The sequence below is a fragment of the Sorex fumeus genome, unplaced genomic scaffold (assembly GCF_029834395.1).
Source record: "Sorex fumeus unplaced genomic scaffold, SorFum_2.1 ptg000128l, whole genome shotgun sequence".
Lineage (NCBI taxonomy): Eukaryota > Metazoa > Chordata > Mammalia > Eulipotyphla > Soricidae > Sorex > Sorex fumeus.
In genome coordinates, this window is record NW_026606185.1 from 42680309 (window position 1) to 42690869 (window position 10561).

The following is a 10561-nucleotide window of genomic DNA, read 5'->3' on the forward strand; positions in this document are numbered from 1 at the left end:
TAAACCTGGGAACCCTAATGAGTCTGAGCGCTTGGGGCAATGACAATGACAAAGACAGTGAATTTATGCAGCTGTTAAACCTCAAAGTGATTAGATGACTCCACATCTAGAACAATTCCAGCTCTCCTTTTTTTTTTTCTACCTAGACATCAGTGGAAGTTACAGTCAAATGATCTGACCAATAGCCCATAGAATCTGCCTTATCAGAAAGTTCACAATAGATCCTCAAACAAAGGAAAGCACAAAGCCAATCTAATGTATGGAAATATACACTGTAGCATTGCACTGTCCTCCCATTGTTCATCCATTGGCTCCAGTGGGCACCAGTAATGTCTCCATTGTGAGACTTGTTGTTACTGTTTTTGGCATATCAAATATACCATGGGGAGCTTGCCAGGCTCTGCCACATGGACGGGATACTTTTGGTAGCTTGCCAGGCTCTCCGAGAGGGATGGAGGAATCGAACCCAGGTCAGCCGCATGCAAGGCAAATGCCCTACCCACTGTACTATTGCTCCAGTCTGGAAATATACACATAGTGAAAAAATGGAATTAAAGGAAATGGAAGATGATAGACTCAAAAACACAGTAACAATAACAGGCAAGATAATTCAAATAAGCAAAATCTATATTAGTCCTCTGAGGAAAAGGCAGAGTTATTCTGAAATTGTTTAGTTCAATTAAAAAAATAGCATTGAAATTTTAATTCTTGAAGAAATTTATAAAAAAAGTTTCCATTTTTCTAGAAAAAAATGAATAAAAATTGAATTAAAAATTATCCAAATGTTAAACACATTTTTGGCAGTAAGAGAAATTGAGAAATTCTTGCTACTCCTAGAATATAAAATCCCAAATGCATGAAAACAGATGTGCTTAAATATAGACATATGTCCTATAGTATCTAGAAAGGATCATCTGAAATGGTATGGCAAGCAGATAAAATAAAATGTCTCAACTCTGAAAAAAAAAGTATGCTTCTGGAAGTCAAGAATCCACCAAATACTAAATAAAAGATCACAGAGAAGTAAGATACTGACAATTTAAAACTGTAAAATATAAAAATAAATAAATAAATAAATAATCAAACAATGAAACAACTCCAAAAGAACTGGCCTTCGGTAGGAAGCTTGCCACTGGGGCAGGGAGAAGGCTATAATTTAGGGAAGGAGATACTGGGACAATCCAGGGGGAGATACACCTGCCACAGAGCAGACTGTGGGGGGCCAGAAGGGAAATTAAGGGCACTGGTGGAGGGTAGTGAAGTGATGACTACTGGAACATTGCATGTTTGAAGCGCAATCACAAATATCTTAGAAACTTTGTAATTCACAGTGATTTCACAAAATAAATGTTTTTTTAATCATTTAAAAATAAATATTTTAAAAAAATTGCCTCAGGGACTAGAGCAGTAGTGCAGATAAGGCATTTATCTTGCAGTGACTGAACTTGATTTAATCCCTGACCACCCATATAGTTTCCCAAACCCTGCTAGGAGTGATTCTGAGTGAAGATACAGGAAGAAGTTAAGAGCTGAGCACTGCTGGGTGTGCCTCTTCCCCCAAGAAAAAAAATTCATAAAAGAAGTGAAACATGCAAAAGGAAAATTAAATAAAGCACCTTAGAATCACCTCAGAATTTCACAGAGGACTCTATGCAAAAAAAGCCTCTTTCTCCAAATTTCTTAGAAAAATATGCTCTATACTATTATTTACTTTTTAGGAAAAAATAAAGACATTTTTCAGGGTTTTTTTTTCCTTTTTTTTTTTTTAAAGAATATTGGTATTTTTACCCTCCATAATTCAAGTCTGAAAGAATTACTAGAGCATACATTTCAGCAAGTAAAATAAATGAATTCTGGAGAAAGAAATAGTTTTAGGAATAGCAGTGAGCAAAGAAATCAATAATATGAATTGCTAAGTCTAAATAAGCATTGATACAAAATATCCTTCTGCAACTAAAATCACATATGACACTGATGTAAGATAATATCACTAAGCATGTAGCAAAGAAGAATTTACACAGCGATGGTTATTCAACTGGTTGAATTTTTTTCTTTTTTATCCTTTCTTTTATTTATGGACTTGTAAAGTCTCATTTCTATAGTTCTGGTCATAGGGAAATCCTTATTTCTCTGATAGACTTGCAGATAAAATTCCATTTGATTTTAGATGTTTCATTTTCTTTTTTTTTTAGTGTTTTTAGCACCATATGTATTGTAAACATACACAAAGGAAAACTGATTTTTAAAAATGTAGCAATTAAAAAATGGCAGAGGATCTAAATGAGCATTTCACCAAAAAGACATGCAGATGGCCAACAAGGACATGAAAAGATGTTCTAAATTACTTACTCTTAGAAAATGCAAACCAAGATTAGAATGAGAATTCACCTCACATGAGTATTAATGGTTATTATGAAATATTCAAAACTTATTAAATATTCAAGAAGTGTGTATATATACATATATATGTATAATGAGTCCTTCATCATATATATATAAAGTGAACCCTAATTCGGGATGGAGACATTCATTGATTGGAATTCAGTATGGATTTTTCCTTTAAAAATTAAAAACTAAAACTATCATATGATTCAATAATCTCACTTGGATGTTTATCCACAGAATGTGAAAATGGTGTCAAAAAAGATAAAACACACCCCTTTTCATTGCAGTGCCATGCAAATTAGCCCAGACAGGAAAACAACACAAGTCCTCAATCATGAATCAGTAGATAAAGATGTGGCATGTAGGGACAGTGGAATACTATTGAACCAAAAAACAAACTGATTTGCAACTTGAACGGATCTAGATGGAATCATGGAAAGTACAATGAGCCAGATGAGGAAGGCAATGATATAATTTCATTCATTTATTGGATATCTGATAAATGCACGCATCCCCCCCTACCTCCACTACCCAGCCGTCGCCACACTCCAGGACGCTTTCCGGACCCATCATAAGACACGAAATACCCATCTTCCGGAATCGTTGTACCATATTTGATAGAATTCAAATATGGTAACACCTACAAAGGTGATTAGAGGTTGCCCCAAAAGCCTCTATCCCTCTCAGAAAGACTGACAAGCTACCGAGAGTATTCCGCCCACACGGAAGAGCCTGGCAAGCTATCCGTTGTGTATTCGATATGTCAAAACCAGTAACTACAACTGGTCTCATTCACCTGACCCTGAAGGCTTCACCGACATGGCAGCACTGAGAAGGATGAGAAAGGAGAGGCCGACAAAATCTCAAGGCCGAACTACGCTGACACAATGAAGGAAGACAAAATGATCGTCTGTACTTTCAATGGACGTACACTAGCATCAGATGCATCCATCGAGGACCTGATGGTACAAGCGCGAATGATCAAGTACGACATCATTGGTCTGACCGAGACAAGAAGGCACCAATCTCACCATGCCGTTTTCGACACTGGAGAAGAATTGTTCCTCAGAACATGCGTTAAAAGAGGTGTCAGAGGCGTCGGTGTCCTTGTCAACACAAACTTGGCCATGAGCATTGATTCATTTGAATGCCTAACAACCCGAATCGGACGTTTACATTTGAATAGATATGTCTCACTGCCTGCAGTTTCTATCTTCATTGTCTACGCACCAACATCTCATTATGATGAAAAAGAAATCGAGAAGTTCTACATGGAGCTGGAGAAGTTCTATAAAGAAGACCACACCTTCTACAAGATCATTGTGTGTGATTTTAATGCCAAGATAGGACCGAGAAGATCAGCTGAAGAACTTCACATCGGGACCCATGGCCTAAAATGGAACGAACAGGGTGAGAGACTGTCTGAGTTCATCATGTCGACCAAGACCATCCATGGTAACTCACAGTTCCAGAAGGCAGAATCTAAACGATGGACATGGGAGTCTCCCGGTGGACGATTCCACATCGAAATAGACCACATCATATTCAATCGATGGTTTTGCCTGACCGATGTCGCTGTTGTCCCAAAATTTTGAACGGGATCAGACCACTGTCTTCTTCAAACAAAATTCTACTTCACAGAGCGGGGAGAAAGGGCTGCAAAGTTCAAAAAGAGAACTCCCAGAACGACCAACAACTGGGAGCTCTTTGGCACTATTGCAGCAACGTGGGAAGATGCCATTGTTGACAACATTGACAAGGAATACTATTGACTGGTTCAGCACCTCCATGAATGTGCGAGGAATGCCAAGAGAGAGATAGCCACAAAAAATCGCCTATCTTCGAAAACTCTTGAGCTAATTTGCCAGCGTGGTTTGGCGCATGCCTCAGACAACCGCAAGCTAACGTCCAAGCTCGCAAAGCAGTGCAGAGATGCAATCAAGGAAGACCTCAAAGAGAGAAGAGCAGAAGTACTGGTAGATGCGGCAGAAGCCAGGAAAAGTATTCGGAATGCCCGCCTGTCCTTCTCCAACTACAAGACCAAGATGATTGCCTCCGAAGTCCTGATGGATCCATCCCATCCTCCAGAATGACAATGGAGAAGATTATCCATGACTTCTACTCAAATCTCTTTGATAGCCATGTCCACTTGCCGACATACCAAATTCCACGGGATGGATATGTCGTTACCAATGTTCTCCCTTCCGAAATCCGACACGCCATTTCATCGGTAAAGAAACAAACAGCACCCGGCCCAGACAAGGTCAGACCTGAACACCTGAAGAACCTGCTGTCAGTACTCATCAATACACTGGCTCGGCTCTTCACTCGCTACCTGTCTGAATGGAAGGTTCTGTCCCAATGGAAAACCAGCAGGACCGTACTACTGTTCAAGAAGGGAGACATCCATGACATTGGCAACTATTGCCTGATCTGCCTATTGTCTGACATCTACAAGTTGTTCACTCGAGTCATCCTAAATAGGATTGGCAGAACACTAGATGAAGGACAACCATGTGAGCAAGCCGGGTTCCTCAAAGAATTCAGCACCATTGACCATATCCACACGATAACCAAGCTCATTGAGGTTTCTCGGGAGTTCAAGATGCCGCTCTGTTTAACGTTCATTGATTACAGAAGGCCTTTGATTCTGTTGAGAAGGAAGTGGTCATTGAAGCCCTAGCCAAACAGGGCATTCGAGCCCAATACATCACGATCCTCCATGAGCTGTGTTGCGGATTCACTACCAGGATCTCACCATTCTACAAAGAAATGATCGTTGATGTCAAAAGAGGGGTGGGGCAGGGTGATACCATTTCACCGAAACTTTTCAGTGCCACCCTCGAGAACATCATGTGATGACTGGAATGGGAAGGAATGGGAGTGAAGATAGATGGTCGGCAACTACACCACCTCCGCTTTGCTGATGACATTGTTTTAATAACACCAAACATCAGCCAAGCAGCACAAATGCTGGCCGACTTTGACCATGAGTGTGGAAAGGTAGGACTACAGCTGAATCTTACGAAGACAATGTTTATGAGAAACAGCCTCGTTCCTGATGCCCCATTCGCTCTCAACGGAACGACCATCTCCGAATGCAACAGCTATGTGTACCTAGGTCGAGAAGTCAACATGACAAATGATCTGGCACCCGAGCTGCGCAGGAGGAAGAGAGCGGCTTGGAACGCCTTCAAGAACGTCGAAGAAATAGCTAAGAGGACGAAGAACCTCCGGCTCCGGGCACCTCTCTTTGATTCCACTGTTCTTCCTGCATTAACATATGCCTCAGAGACCTGGGCCCTACGCAAACAAGATGAGAACGCTATTCAGGTCTCCCAAAGAAGAATAGAAAGAGCTATGCTTGGAATATCACGTTTCACTCAAATGAGAGAAAGAATCCGGAGTTCTGACATCCGTCGACGATCAAGAATCAGGGACGCTGTCTCATTTGCCAAGGTGTAGAAAATCAGATGGGCTGATCACGTAATGAGATTTAAAGAGGACCGCTGGACTAGAGCTGTTACCGACTGGATTCCACAGGATGTCAAAAGACCGCGTGGCCACCCACCTACCAGATGGTCAGACTTCTTCGTCAAGATCATGAACGATAGGTTTGAGGCTCTTCATGTTCCCAGAGCGAACAGATGCCATTGGGCTACACTAGCACGTAACGGAAAAATGGAGACGTTACTGGCGCCCGCTGGAGCAAATTGACGACTAACGGGAAGTTAAGTGATAAGTGATTATTGGATATAACAAAACAAATAAACAGAACACAACCAGAAACTGTAATCTTTTACAAAAGTACAGTGGTTGAAAGAGTAAGGGGACTAAGATACACAGATGTCCCACCTTCCTGATTCTTGCATTTTCCCCAATTGTTTTATTAAGGAACACACACGGGATCAACAGCAAACAAACTTTGATTTAAAAAAAGGAAACAAATATAGAATTTATTTAAGAAGAAAGGAAAACATCCCAGGGAATGTATGGATCACCTGAGAAGAGAAAGGGAAACATTGTGAGGTGATGTGTGCTACTATCTTTGTTTCCCTTCTTTTTATGCTTGGCGAATTTATGCCAGCCATATATTGCCCCTCTATCTCCAGCACATGGGTGCGCTCTAAGGCTCTGACCATATTTGGCCACTTCTGGGAGTAGCCATGGCAACAGGAAATCGTCATAGTTCTGCTGGTGTGATCTTTCATAGGTGGGTGTGAATTTTGATATGTTAAAGGATTATAATGATTGTATAATGAGCTAGAGTTCACTCAGCAGTCACTGAAGGCTCACCAAAGTTCCCTCTATTTGAAACAAAGATCTTGCATGTGGGCATCAAACTCTGGTGAAATTTTCTGATTATCATGAATTAGATTGGATGCCTGGCATGGATCTTATTGCCTGGCAGTCTTCTAGCATTGCTATTCCCTCTTCAGCTTACCTCAAGTTCTCCTGGCTTCACTCATTCCATTTGCTAGTTATGGATATAACGGTTATTACTTGATGAAAAGCATCTAGTAAGAAGATACAGGCAGTGCTTGGAACTTGGAAGAGATTTGTTAGATGATCCAGACAATGATAGTGGCTATCACTCTCACTGAGGTAATGTAACAGTTGCTGTAAGAAGAAACTATAAGCCTGAATCCTATACAATGTAATAAATTAATGTTACTTTAATTAAAGAGAAAAAGGATGTATGAGATATGTCATTACAAAGATCCCGAATGGGAACTTAAAAGAAATAAGCAATTCGAGAATCAATCAACTAACTTATAAAAGGGAGTGTGGGAAGAAGTAAGGATGGTCACAGCTTCTTTATAGCAATAGTCAACAATAAAGACAGTGAGCAATGCCTCAAAATTCCCAGTCCCTCTAGGTAGAAAATGAGTCAAATATTTTATATTTGATTCAATGTCACACAATTAAGAAAGAAATATATTTTAATTTCCAAAATGTAAGGAAATATTTTTAATTTGAACTTATTTAGAATTCAACTTCAAGACTGGAGTCAATCAAGATTTGACTAAAGAAGCTAAAATTAAAATCTTGGCAGTGTGCAATGTCTATATCTAACTATACGTTTTGACTAAAGCAAATAAGAGATACAGTATAGGTGTGCGAATATAGAATTTATATAAATAGCCTATTTTAAAACATCCACATAATTGGGAAATAGGATGAAAATAAACTGCTTAAAATTGAAATTAATGTGAAGTCAATAAAAAATCATAACTATCATAATTATTAGTAAGTAAATTTGTTAAAGGAGACTATTTGAAAGAACTATCTAAAATTAAGTACTAAGCCCATGTATGATTATCATACCAATAAAGTTAAATTGGTTAAATCTGCCTTTAAAGATAATCATAACATTTCAGATGCACTTGATCAAAAATTAAAATTCCAACTCGATGTATTTTCTGATAAAGTAAATTAATATATATAATTAATAATCATAAAATATGTAAATGAAAGTAAACATACACAAAAATAACGGACCGAGGTGATAGTATAGTGGGTACGATACTTGCTTTGTATTTAGCTGACTCAGATTTGATACCTGGCATCTGATATGGTCCACTGAGCATCACCAGAAGTAATTTCTGAGTGTTGAGCCAGGAATAACCCCTGAGCAGTGCTGGGTATGGCTCACAAACAAAAAACAAAACAAAACAAAAAACCAATATTGTATGAATGTGATCTGCGTAAGAGATTTTCAAAAATAAGGAGAAATTTGATGATAAAGAGCTGTAGAACTGTCCTCCCGTTCATCGATTTGCTCGAGCGGGCACCAGTAGTATCTCCATTGTGAGACTTGTTACTGTTTTTGGCATATCGAATATGTTCCGGGGAGCTTGCCAGGCTCTGCCTTGCTGGCAGGATACTCTCGGTAGCTCGCCAGGCTCTCTGAGAGAAAGAGGAATTGAACCCGGGTCAGCTGCATGCAAAGCAAACGCCCTACCCTCTGCGCTATAGCTCCACCTCTTGCTAATAGATAGTGTTGGTTAAATTAGCCTCCCTTAAACTGAGAGCTGAATTCAAACTTAGAATGAAAAATGGAAATAAAATGGGGACAAACAAAACAAAGATAAGTAAAAGTGGTGTAGGTGGACATGGCAAGGCAGAAAAGAAAATGTGAGGAAAGGGAAGAGAAGTGAAGATGGAAAGGGAAAGGGAAGGAAAGACGGGAAGGGAAAGGGAAGAGAAGGGAAGGCAAGAGATGGGAAGCAAAGGGGGAAAGGCAAGAATAAAGAACTGGAAATATAAAAGAAATGGAAAAGGAAAGAAAAAGGAGAGAAAAGGGAAAAGGAAAGGAGAGGAGAGTGAAGGAGAGGAGATGAGAGAAGACATGGAGAGGGAAATTAAGGGATGGGAAAAAGGTGAGAGGGAAGGGGATGGATGGGATAGGAGGAGAGAGGATCAGTGGCCCATATGTGATTCTGGGGATGGATTTCAGGTCAGCCTCATGGAAGACAAGAGGTCTGCCCATTGTATTATCACTCCAGCTCCTTACACTTTATTTAGGTTTGCAGAAAAGAAGCAGTATACCTCCACGCACCAACTTACAAGAGAATTGATTGTTAATTATGGTACCCAAAGACCTGCAACCCACAGTAAAACCTACTTCTTAAGTCTCTTTTCCTATAAAAATCACTTCCTGTGACTGTGAAGACAAGATGGTTACTTTGAATGGAGTTTACTCTTTTCCAACCTGCTGGCTTTTTGCTGAATAAAATTCCTTCTGTCCCATTGCCTTGTCTCTCAATTCTTTGCCCATCGAGTAAAAGTGGAACCTGAACTTCGGGTTACATTGAAACAAGACCACTCAGTGGTGGTGAATTATGAAGAAACTTTTTAATGATCCAGGTGTCTCTGAACAAACAGTGAGTTTATTGAAATGAAATGAAAATCTATTTCACAGAAATAGGAGCAGATAGGTAGAGACAATAATGCCCGGAGTAGTCATAGTATGCTGCAAAAATGAAGAGATGAAATAATTAATCAAGGGTGCATGATAGCTGGGCTCTCTTGGTAAGCTCAACCCCTTCATGTGATTTAATCAGGTTTCTACCACTTTCTACCCATTTATTGAACTGTCATGGGAGTTTCAGACTGATGCACGTTAAGGAAAAGTTTCTTGCGTGATGATAAAGGAGTTAGAACCTTTGGTAAATTACTATGATGAGTTGAATAGTTTTGTAGATAATTGTAGAGGTTCTTACTCTCACTTCTGGTGTATGTGTCATGGGTTAACAGTTCTTGATCAAGATAGAAATGGTTGGAGACTCAGTTAACACTGAATCTGGGGGATGACTTTCCTACCAGAACTAGAAATTGGATTTCTTCACACTGAGATTAAGGTAGCCTCTTCCTAAGGATAGAGCTTCTTGATCCAGAGTGGCACATTTTTCCATTCCTGTAAATAGAATATGTGTATAGATAATGTTTAAAAATACATAGAAGATATTAAAATAAGTATAATGATGGGATATTATGACTGCGAAAATTAGGCAAAAACAAAACACAGAATATAAAAGGGAATAAATAAGATTGACTTAGAATGCATAAGTATAGAATAATAAACATATAACAGGGAATCTTGTTTTTCATAAGTATCTGTGTCACATTCACAAAAATTGATCATAAACCAATTTAGGTAAGCATCAGCAATTTTCATAACTTACAAACAAGCATAAAGCTCTGACAGTATTAAAATAATACTACTAATTAGTAACAGCAATGGAACCAGAAATAAAAAGACTTTCCACAAGGAATACTTAAAAAGTTTCTGTTATCTAACTGTTTAATAAATGGGGAATGCAAATTTTAATTTCCAATTTTTGGGGAAAAGAATAGTAATGAAAATACTCCAGCTTATAAAATGTGGCATGAACCCAGTATGTTCTTGAAGAGTAAGTAGTGACCAGAGGAAAATTCATAGCATTCAAGTCTTTATAACAGTCAAGGTGAAGCATTTCATAAGTAAAATGATTTCCCGCTTAAAAACTAACTCAAAAAATGAGAACAAAGCAAATACTATTTTATGCACACCAATCCGTGCTTCAAACTCATACATAAACACACACACATACGTGTGTGCACGCACACACACACACAGATAAAGAGGACAGGGGACTGGCACAATAGCACAGAGAGAGGGTCGGGTATTTAC